This window comes from Microcaecilia unicolor, chromosome 6, assembly GCF_901765095.1.
Source record: "Microcaecilia unicolor chromosome 6, aMicUni1.1, whole genome shotgun sequence".
In the NCBI taxonomy this organism is placed as follows: Eukaryota; Metazoa; Chordata; class Amphibia; order Gymnophiona; family Siphonopidae; genus Microcaecilia; species Microcaecilia unicolor.
Window position 1 is genome coordinate 146,921,983 of NC_044036.1, and position 12,529 is coordinate 146,934,511.

Below are 12,529 nucleotides of genomic sequence, written 5' to 3' on the forward strand. Positions count from 1 at the left end.
AACCAGGCCTAAATACCTGCACCCAACATAGGCTCACATCGGGTGTATTTCATAACAGTGCACATAGTTTTTTAGAACACCATCAACCCACCTATTTCACGCCCATGGCCACCCCCCCTTTTTGGCTGCATGTATTTGAATTTACATGCACCGCATTATTGAATACACCTAGAAAGTTGCACTTGTAAATTCTAATTAAAGCCAACTAGTGCTGCTAATTGGTTTAAATACAATTATTGGCACTGATTGGCTTGTTAATCAATTAAATTGTGCACGCAGTTTGGCCAGGAGGTAGGATAATATTTTAATCATATTTTCCACACGCCTTAGGCAGCAACCCCTCTCGCCCACTCCTAGCTATGGTCCTGCCCTTCTACCCATCACTGGTCACCAAAATCTCTTTTCCCCTCAAAAAAAGAGAAAGAAATTAGAAAAAAAAACACCCTAATTTTCTGGGAATGCACAAAATGTTAGAAAACTCTCCAAGGGAGCGGAGGAGTGGCCTAGTGGTTAGGGTGGTGAACTTTGGTCCTGAGGAACTGAGTTCAATTCCAGGCACAGGCAGCTCCTTGTGACTCTGGGCAAGTCACTTAACCCTCCATTGCCTGCCACATTGAGCCTGCCATGAGTGGGAAAGCACAGGGTACAAATGTAACAAAAAAAAAAAGTTTATGAAATACAGTACAAATTTAAATTACTTAAAATGCAGATCTACAAAAATGTGCCACATAATTGCCGTGGAATTTTTGGAAAATCTACTGCAGAGTTTTCCAACTCTTGCCACAGAATTCTGCCGAATCTGCCACAGAAAAATCAGAGACTGTGCCTGCAATGGAGCAGCACAATGGCACCTCCCTGGTTTACTTAAATTCAGTACAAGTTAATCCTATGATAGAATCCTTCCTTCTTTCAACAACATGTTAGAATATTAATTGAAACTGGAGGAAAAGCCTCAAGTGACGTGACATGACGTGACGTGTTGTAACTCTGAACTTGCAATTTACCCTGTCTTATATCTATGGAGTACTCACTCGCATCATTGGCATAAAAACCTCCAATCTTTCATAATGTGGTATTCGCTATGTATAAAGCCTAAATCACTCTTAATCACAATTCTATGGAGTGTTCAGACTACTAGGAACTTATCTTTGCAGTTATACAGTCTGGTTGCTATCCACGGCCAACTGTGGTCAGAGTTTCGGGTCCTGCTTCAGGGTCCGTGGTCGTAACTGTCTATAAAATATTCCTACTGTCTGTCACAGAAAGCAGCATATGCTAATAGCCCTTTTACTGAATGGTTGATCGATCGATTGAGTCGGCATTTCTATTCCACCCAAAAACTAGGTGGATCACAAGCCACATACACATTCCTTGATCCACCGAAGCCATTCCTTTGTGTACTCAGCAGCCACAGGCAGGCAGATGTGAGAAGCTTTGATTACATTCCTAGTTCCTGCAAAGATGGGAGGGTGACATTTGGAAAGGGTTTGTTGCACACAGACTCATAGACCTCAACTCAGCTTGGTCTCTCATATTTTTACTGAACCATACAAAATAGCGAAGATTTATTGAGAAATAAGTGTGTCCCTGCGGACACTTCTGCCATGATATACAGTCCCAAGTGCTGATATAACAAAACTTCCCAGCTGTCTTTTGGCAGCAGACAAGATACAGCTTCCCAAGAACAGCTGTTCGGCTACTGTTGCCAGGACCCTTGTACACGCGACGGAGCCTTTTTCTGTTACTAATTTGGGGTTATTTATTTGTCAGTCGAGTGGCAACTATCAGTTGTAGTTGATGGGGTATTATGTTTTCTGCTTTTTCCCTTGGCCAGCTGCTGGTTGATGCATCACTGCATGGCAGAGGATTGTTGTGGAGTAGGTGAAAAGTGATGCATGACAGCGCAATAAAAGGGGGGAGGATTTGCAAATGAGGAAAACCATCAGAACATTATAACAGCTAATTGCAATATGCAAAGGCCTCATTTTGGAGGTGTGAAAGAAAGACCCTACACAGGAACAAATTACTGGGGGTTTGTCCATTTGAGAATATATCTGTGGCCACTTGGTATAGTCATTTGTCTTTGTAACCTACGTGAGTAACATAGTAAATGACGGCAGATAAAGACCTGTACGGTCCATCCAGTCTGCCCAACAAGATAAACTCATTTTACATGGTATGTGATACTTTATACCCGTTTGATTTGTCCTTGCCTTTCTCAGGGCACAGACCGTAAAAGTCTGCCCAGCACTGTTCTTGTACTAAGTTCTGAAGATTTTAGAATCCTAAAGAGTTACAAGATTCCGGAATCCCAATTAGTAGCAACATTCTATGTAGAACCCCAAAGAGTAGCATAGTAAATGACAGCAGATAAAGACCTGTTCGGTCCATCCAGTCTGCCCAATAAGATAAACTCATTTTACACGATATGTGATGCCCTCGTGGGTCATTCCTGCACACTTAGGCCATTTGTAACGCTGGGGGTAAAATGGCCGATTTTCTGACATTTTCAGTAATGGCCATGCACTAATATTTACATTAGTGTATGAGACCCTACTGCCACCTATTTTGTAGGTGGTAAGGTCTCACACGCTAAATCTGCGCTAATCGCTTAGCAAGCAGCAATGTAGCTGCTCACACTAATTAGCACAGAATATGCCCACTGTACACCCCAGACATGCCCCCTGCACAAAAAAAATTAGCGTATGCACATGGCAAAGTTACTATAGGATGTCTCTGCACGCTCTGCGATACGTCATTTTTTGCTGCGGTTAGTTCGCATTAGTGCTCTTCAGCACTAGGGCTCTTCAGCTTGGAGAAAAGGCGGCTGAGGGGAGATATGATAGAGGTCTATAAAATAATAAGTGGAGTTGAGTGGGTAGATGTGAAGCGCCTGTTTACGCTTTCCAAAAATACTAGGACTAGGGGGCACGTGATGAAGCTACAATGTAGTACATTTAAAACTAATTGGAGCAAAGTTTTCTTCACTCAATGTGTAATTAAACTCTGGAAATCGTTGCCAGAGAATGTGGTAAAGGCAGTTAGCTTAGCGGAGTTTAAAAAAGGTTTGGACGGCTTCCTAAAGGAAAAGTCCATAGACCGTTATTAAATGGACTTGGGGAAAATCCACTATTTCTGGGATAAGCAGTATAAAATGTTTTGTACATGTTTGGGATCTTGCCGGGTATCTGTGACCTGTATTGGCCACGGTTGGAAACAGGATGCTGGGCTCGATGGACCTTTGGTCTTTCCTAGTATGGCAATACTTGTGTACTTATGTAGTGCTTACTGCAGCTTTGTAAAACGGTCCCTCAGTTTGTTTCAAAGATCTTTATACATCAGCTGGGCACCAGACACAAGACTGTATTTGTTTTTCTGAAGGGTTTATGTTAATGTAACCTGGGTCTCAAGGCCCACCAGCTCAGCTTAGTTCCACACACTCAGTCTGACCCTGGTCACAGGCCACAGGGAACCATACTCCACACTCGCAGTCCCAAGTCGCCTGCTCTCAACCTTTGGAGTGGGTTAATGGTCTGGAATTACGATCCATTATATTGGGCAGGGGCGGATTGACCATTTGGGCAACTGGGCAGTGCCCAAGGACCCAGAAGCTCTGCCCGATTGCCCACCACCACCACCGCAGCACATTGCAGCCCTCCCCGGTCCTACTTTGAAGGGTCTGCAGGGGCAGGAAAGAATCCCACTCTTTCCTGCGCACTGCCGCTACGCTGCATGGCGGCGCCGGCACTGCTATGTTTTAAAAGTGACTGCCGACACCCGTGAGACTACCGTGGTAAGTCTCAGCAGCCATTTTGAAAAGCACTCGCAGCTGTACCGCCAGGGCATAGTAGCGATAGCGGGCAGAAAAGAGTGGGGTTCTTTCCTGACCCTGAAAAAGCCACTAGACCACCAGGCCCTTTAAGGTAGGACCGAGAAGGGTGGCAGCGGTGCAGGAGGGGGGTGGCGGGCAGTGCTGGGGGGCCCCAACCACTCTCAGTCTGCCACTGATATTGGGAGTTTAACAGAAACTTTATAGGGGTACTTCTTTCTCAATCCAAGGGCAAGAGTCCTCGCTCTCATACCAGAGACCACTCTTCACTCCGGGGGGTTTTATTTAACGCAAGATAACTCCACTTCCCTCTTTTTGTGATTCAGGTATATATATATATTTACACTTTTGCCTGTCCATTACCTTTCCTGTTGAGCCAGAAATAATCTCAGGGCTGCTCCTGCTACTCCCAATATCAGTCCAAGTCCCTCCCTCTAGGCTGTCTGTTTCCAGTGAAACAACTTGCAGGGCTGCACCCTGGCCTTGAGCAGGCTCCCCCCCCCCCCAACTCCCCGCTCTCGATCCTGCTGTCAGGCTGGGTTCCCCTTATCCACCTGAAGCTCTAACTCCTTCTTATTTGCCAATAATAGGGGCAACAACTGCAACTTTGTTCAGCCCGGGTTTATTCTGCACTCCAGGATCCCCCAATACTCCCAAGGGTCCTGGCAGGGGGAATAGGGAAGGGAAATGGGACTTTGATATACCGCCTTTCTGAGGTTTTTGCAACTACATTCAAAGTGGTTTACATATATTCAGGTACTTACTTTGTACCGGGGGCAATGGAGGGTTAAGTGACTTGCCCAGAGTCACAAGGAGCTGCAGTGGGAATTGAACTCAGTTCCCCAGGATCAAAGTCCACTGCAGTAACCACTAGGCTACTCCTCCACTAGCAATGTTCCATGTAGTAGCCTGCCCTTGCAGATCAGCAACGCGGCTGCGCAGGCTTCTGTTTCTGTGAGTCTGACGTCCTGCACGTACGTGCAGGACGTCAGACTCACAGAAACAGAAGCCTGCGCAGCCGCGTTGCTGTTCTGCAAGGGTATGCTTCTACATGGAATGTTGCTAGTGGAATAGCAACATTCCATGTAGAATCTCAAATACTAGCAACAGAATCTCAATAGTAGCAACATTCCATCTCGAATCTCCAACAGTAACAACAGAATCTCTACATTCCATTTAGAATCTCAAATAGGGAAAGGGAAATGGGACTTGATATACCGCCTTTCTGAGGTTTTTGCAACTACATTCAAAGCGGTTTACATATATTCAGGTACTTACTTTGTACCAGGGGCAATGGAGGGTTAAGTGACTTGCCCAGAGTCACAAGGAACTGCAGTGGGAATGAACTCTCAGTTCCCCAGGATCAAAGTCCACTGCACTAACCACTAGGCCACTCCTCCACTAGGCAACCAAAGACCTCATTTTCCCTTTTACCATTTTCCAGCTCCACCACTGCTGTCACTCACTACAGGGAACTACTTTATCTCAGCAACTTCCCTGCCAACCCCTCCCTTGGGCAGGCAAACCGATCTCTCTCCAGCCCACTGGCGGGGCACCTCCCTCCTCCCAGGGCCTCTGGAAAAATGTATCACCACAGTTTTAGTAATACCTATATAATGGGGTATTACATTAATTTAAGTTTTTTAATTTATTCTGAGTAGAGAGGTGTGGTAGCCGTGTTAGTCCACTTTTAAAGGTAATCAATAGAAATCAAACAAAATAAAACATGGAAAGAAAATAAGATGATACCTTTTTTTATTGGACATAACTTAATACATTTCTTGATTAGCTTTCGAAGGTTGCCCTTCTTCGTCAGATCGCAACCTTCGAAAGCTAATCAAGAAATGCATTAAGTTATGTCCAATAAAAAAGGTATCATCTTATTTTTTTTCCATGTTTTATTTTGTTTGATTTCTATTGATTACCTTTAATTTATTCTGAACTGTTTTGCCAGACAAGTGGGGGGTGGTGTGTTACACATGGAACAGCCGACACTCATTTAGCAATTTTATACATTTCATTGTTTACTTTGTTCTTATTGTGAAAAATCATTTTTCTCTGGTCATTTCCTAGTGAAAAATCACTCATGACAAATAAGAAAAGCTGAGTTTATTTTTAAAAGAGATGGGACATTCATATGCTGTCTGACCACTGATGAGGCACACCTTTTTGCTAAGCAATATTTTGTATTTTGCTTTCAGTCTAAGAAGCAGAATACGTGTTTTCTGTTTACAACAGAAAAGTTCTGCTTTGTTTTATAAATTACCACAGTAGAGCACAGTTCAACCCCTTAGTGTGGTTGTTATCCATTATCCAATATATACACTTGTATATATCAAGCACAGAGTCTTTGGATGTTCTGCCCCCTGGTGTATATCCAAGTACAGGACACATGCAATCACTACAATTTAATTTTAATTCTTCTTTTCAAACCTTAGCTTGAGGCAAGTTACATTCCGAGTCCAGTGTGGATTTCACTGATCCAGAAGGCTTTTTTTTTAAATTACATTTGTACCCCACGCTTTCCCACTCATGGCAGGCTCAATGCGGCTTACATGGGGCAATGGAGGGTTAAGTGACTTGCCCAGAGTCACAAGGAGCTGCCTGAAGTGGGAATCGAACTCAGTTCCTCAGTTTCCCAGGACCAAAGTCCACCACCCTAACCACTAGGCCACTCCTAAGGGGTCCTTCTACTAAGCTGGGAGAAAAAGGACCCTGTGGTAGCGGCGGAGGCTGTTTTTCCCACGTGCCAGGGCCCTTTTTTCACAGCCGGTAAAAGCCCCCCCAAAATGGCCACATGGTGAGAGAATTCTTACTGTGTGGCCATGCGGCAGGGAGTCTTTACCGCCACCCATTGAGGTGGCGATAAGGGCTCCCGTGCTAACCTAGCAGTAACCAGGCAGCGCGTCACGATGCCTGATTATCACCGGGTTATCACCATGCAAGCCATTTCCGGAGGATTTCTTTTCCCCCAGAAATGGCAAGGGCTCGGAGTGACTACTGCCGGTGGCTGCGTTTGACTGGCGGTAGTCCTGGAAGAGCATGCGGTAAGCCCACATTGGGCTTACCGCTGCTCTGTAAAAGGGCCCCTCAGAGCATTGTTCCCATAGACACCAGGGGTGTAGCCAGTATGGGGCCACGGGGGCCTGGGCCCTGTAGATTTGCCCCTGGACCCCCCTGCCGATGACCCCCCCTCCAGCTGCCACCTACCTTTGCTGGCAGGGGGCCCCAACCGAGCCGAGGTCCTCTCCTTCCCAATCCCGCGCAAGACTTCATTCTAGTCTGACGTCCTGCATGTTGTATGTGCAAGACGTCAGACTCACAGAAACAGAACGAAGCCTTGCACCGGAAGAAGAGGACCTCGCTGGCTGATCTGTAAGGCCTTGTTCTGTTTCTGTGAGTCTGACGTCCTGCATGTACAACGTGCAGGACGTCAGATTAGAACAAAGCCTTGCGCGGGATTGGGAAGAAGAGGACCTCAGCTCGGCAGGCGGGGGTTGGGGTCCCCCGCCAGCAAACGTAGGCGGCGGCAGGAGGGGGGATCGGCAATGGTGCCGGGGGGGGGGGTCAGTGGCACCGGGGGGCTAAAATGTGCCCCCTCACCTCGGGCTCTGGACCCCCCTCCTGCTGAAGTCTGGCTACACCCCTGATAGACACCATCCCCTAATTCTATAAAAGTCACCAAAAATTGTGTGCACAATGTAATTGAATTAGTGCCAATAATTGGTTTTTAATGAGCAATTATTGGCGCTAATTAAAATCAATTAATATGTACGTGTGTAAATTTAGGCACATGCTGCCAGATTCTATACATTATGCCTAGCATTCCGTGCTGAAATCTAAGTGTATTACATAACAACACATGTAATTTAATTGGCTTAACAAGCGAACCAGCATTTTTAACAGTACTCCAGACCACCCAAAATACAGCAGCAAGACTGATATATGGTAAAACACGATTCAAAAATGCCAAACCCCTACGAGAAAAGTTGCACTGGCTCCCAATCAAAGAACGGACCATCTTCAAAATCTGCACCTTGGTACACAAAATCATCTACGGCGTAGTACCAGGTTACATGACAGACCTAATAGATCTACCAACCAGAAACAGTATCAGATCATCAAGATCATACCTAAACCTACATTATCCAAACTGTAACAGACTAAAATACAAAACAACCTACGCATCCAACTTCTCCTACAAAAGCGCACAACTTTGGAATGGACTCCCAAATACAGTGAGAACAATCTATGACCACATAAACTTCAGAAAATCACTCAAGACTCACCTATTCAAAAAAGCCTATCCCAACGATCCAACATAAAATCCCAGCACCCAGCAACACAACATTAATAATGATCGTACTGGACAATTCATAATTTTCACCTCTTTCGAGCCCTTGATACCTGATGCAAACCTACCTCACCTGATCACAATATGTAAGCTCTATTGAGCAGGGACTGTCTTTCTGTGTCAGGTGTTCAGCACCGGGGCGCCCGATTACTGCATGTCCGATTACTGGGCGCCAGATTACTGCACCGATTACTGTACCCGATTACTGGGCACCCGATTACTGGGCGCCCGATTACTGCACCAATTACTGGGCGCCCGATTACTGGGCGCCCGATTACTGCACGTCCGATTACTGTGTGCCCGATTACTGCACGTCTGATTACTGGGTACCCGATTACTGCACGTCCGATTACTGTGTACCCAATTACTGCACATCCGATTACTGTGTGCCCAATTACTGCCTGCCCAATTACTGGGCGCCCGATTACTGGGCGCCCGATTACTGGGCGCCCAATTACTGTGTGCCCGATTACTGGGCGCCCGATTACTGCACATCCGATTACTGCCTGCCCAATTACTGGGCGCCCGATTACTGGGTACCCGATTACTGCATGCCCGATTACTGGGTGCCCGATTACTGCACGCCCGATTACTGCCTGCCCAATTACTGGGCGCCCGATTACTGGGTACCCGATTACTGGGTGCCCGATTACTGGGTGCCCGATTACTGCACGCCCGATTACTGCCTGTCCGATTACTGAACATCCGATTACTGCCTGCCCAATTACTGGGTACCCGATTACTGCACGTCCGATTACTGCACGCCTGATTACTGCACGTCCGATTACTGCCTGCCCGATTACTGCACATCCGATTACTGGGCGCCCGATTACTGCCTGCCCGATTACTGGGTACCCAATTACTGGGTGCCCGATTACTGCACATCCGATTATTGGGCGCCCGATTACTGCCTGCCCGATTACTGGGTACCCGATTACTGCGTGCCCGATTACTGGGTGCCCGATTACTGCACGCCCAATTACTGCCTGCCCAATTACTGGGCGCCCGATTACTGTGTGCCCGATTACTGGGCGCCCGATTACTGCGCGTCCGATTATTGCCTGCCCGATTACTGGGTACCCGATTACTGGGTACCCGATTACTGCACGTCCGATTACTGCCTGCCCAATTACTGGGCGCCCGATTACTGGGTACCTGATTACTGGGTACCCGATTACTGCACGTCCGACTACTGCCTGCCCAATTACTGGGCGCCCGATTACTGGGTACCCGATTACTGTGTGCCCGATTACTGCCTGCCCAATTACTGCACGCCCGATTACTGCCTGCCCAATTACTGGGCGCCCGATTACTGTGTACCCGATTACTGCGTGCCCGATTACTGGGTGCCCGATTACTGCACGTCCGATTACTGCACGCCTGATTACTGCAAGCCCGATTACTGAACGTCCAATTACTGGGTACCCGATTACTGGGTGCCCGATTACTGCACGCCCGATTACTGCCTGCCCGATTACTGAACATCCGATTACTGCCTGCCCAATTACTGGGTGCCCGATTACTGCACGTCCGTTTACTGCACACCTGATTACTGCACGCCCGATTACTGAACGTCCGATTACTGGGTACCCGATTACTGCATGTCCAATTACTGCCTGCCCAATTACTGGGCGCCCGATTACTGTGTGCCCGATTACTGGGCGCCCGATTACTGCGCGTCCGATTATTGCCTGCCCGATTACTGGGTACCCGATTACTGGGTACCCGATTACTGCACGTCCGATTACTGCCTGCCCAATTACTGGGCGCCCGATTACTGGGTACCCGATTACTGGGTACCCGATTACTGCACGTCCGACTACTGCCTGCCCAATTACTGGGCGCCCGATTACTGGGTACCCGATTACTGCGTGCCCGATTACTGCCTGCCCAATTACTGCACGCCCGATTACTGCCTGCCCAATTACTGGGCGCCCGATTACTGTGTACCCGATTACTGCGTGCCCGATTACTGGGTGCCCGATTACTGCACGTCCGATTACTGCACGCCTGATTACTGCAAGCCCGATTACTGAACGTCCAATTACTGGGTACCCGATTACTGGGTGCCCGATTACTGCACGCCCGATTACTGCCTGCCCGATTACTGAACATCCGATTACTGCCTGCCCAATTACTGGGTGCCCGATTACTGCACGTCCGATTACTGCATGCCTGATTACTGCACGCCCGATTACTGAACGTCCGATTACTGGGTACCCGATTACTGCACGTCCAATTACTGCCTGCCCGATTACTGGGTACCCGATTACTGGGTGCCCAATTACTGAACATCCGATTACTGCCTGCCCAATTACTGGGTGCCCGATTACTGCACGTCCGATTACTGCATGCCTGATTACTGCACGCCCGATTACTGAACGTCCGATTACTGGGTACCCGATTACTGCACGTCCAATTACTGCCTGCCCGATTACTGGGTACCCGATTACTGGGTGCCCAATTACTGCACGCCCGATTACTGCCTGCCCGATTACTGAACATCCGATTACTGCCTGCCCAATTACTGGGTGCCCGATTACTGCACGTCCGTTTACTGCACGCCTGATTACTGCACGCCCGATTACTGAACGTCCGATTACTGGGTACCCGATTACTGCATGTCCAATTACTGCCTGCCCGATTACTGGGTACCCGATTACTGGGTGCCCGATTACTGAACATTAATAATGATCGTACTGGACAATTCATAATTTTCACCTCTTTCGAGCCCTTGATACCTGATCCAAACCTACCTCACCTGATCACAATATGTAAGCTCTATTGAGCAGGGACTGTCTCTCTGTGTCAGGTGTTCAGCGCTGCGTGCGTCTGGTAGCGCTATACAAATGCTAATAATAATAATATCAGTTACCAACCGAATTGGCAACAGCCTCACAGTACTATGTAAGCCACATTGAGCCTGCAAATAGGTGGAGAAATGTGGGGTACAAATGTAACAAATAAATAAACTTAACAAGCAATAATGAGCACTAATTGGCAATAATTAGAACTCATGCACATAACTCGCTAAGCGTATTCTGTAATGAACTGTGCTGAAATTCTAAAGCACACAATTCGAAAGGAGCATGGCTGTGGGGAGAATGGGCATTTTGTGGGCATTCCAAAAGTTACGGGTGTAGTTATAGAATATGGACCAGTGCACGTAAATCTACGCACAGGGATTCATGCCACATTTTTGTTGGTGTAAATGGAAGCATGTAGTGTCAGGCACTGGGATATCAACTAAACGTATTCCGTATACCGCGTCTAAATCTTATAGAATGTGCTTAAGCGGAAGTATTTTCCATGTGGATTCTTTAAGCAGCATATTTATTTGTTGCATTTGTATCCCACATTTTCCCACCTATTTGCAAGCTCAATGTGGCTTACATTGTGCCGGAGTGGCAATCGCCCTTTCCGAGTTGAGAAATACAAAGTGATATTGCATTAGAGTTCATAAATGATAAGGTAAATTACAAAGTAGCTTTGCATTAAAGTTCATAAATTATAGAGTAAATTATAGAGTAAGTTAGACAATCAAATATAGAAAGTTCATATCCTGCATAAGAAGTATATAGAATCTGGCCCATGATCCACGCCTAAATTTTACACGCATCCTGGAAAAGGGGGCATAGAAATGGGAGGGTCATGGGCATTAGGGGGTGGAGCATAGGCATGGATTCCAGTTACGTGTGCAATTATAGAATATGGGGAAGGTCAAACATGGGCATTTGCACCACATTTTCACCTAAATTTAAGCATGACCCCAGCACTTAAGCTCTATTCTATAACTTTAGGCACGATTTGTAGAATACCGCTTATGCATTTTTTTTCAGTGCTGATTTTTTTAAGGCACAATTTATAGAATTTGCCATACTTGGAGGTCCTTTTACTAAGCTCGGATTTCACACTAATACACACTTAATGCAGCATAAAAGCCTAACGCAGGATGCGCTAACTGCGTGTTAATTATTGCTTTGGAATTTTTACGTGAGGGGGTGTGTTGGGGCGGAGAGGTGAGCATTCCTGTGCTATCCAGTTTGAAGTGTAACTGTAAGTATTCTGTAACCCACACTATAACTGCTAGGCTCACCCCTGACTCGCCCTTCTCCTCCCACGTCCAAACTCCTTGCAGTTGCACACTCTGGAATCTGCGAGCGCGGATTATAGAATATGGAGCAGGAGCAGTTATGTGCTTAACAGCTAATTACTGCCAATTAGTACCAATTAACACCGATTATTCCAATGATTGGTTGTTAATGCCAATTAGCAACTCATTAAGTAATTAAGTTACATATGTAACTGACCGTATTCTATAAACTATGTATGAAACTTTGGGGCTC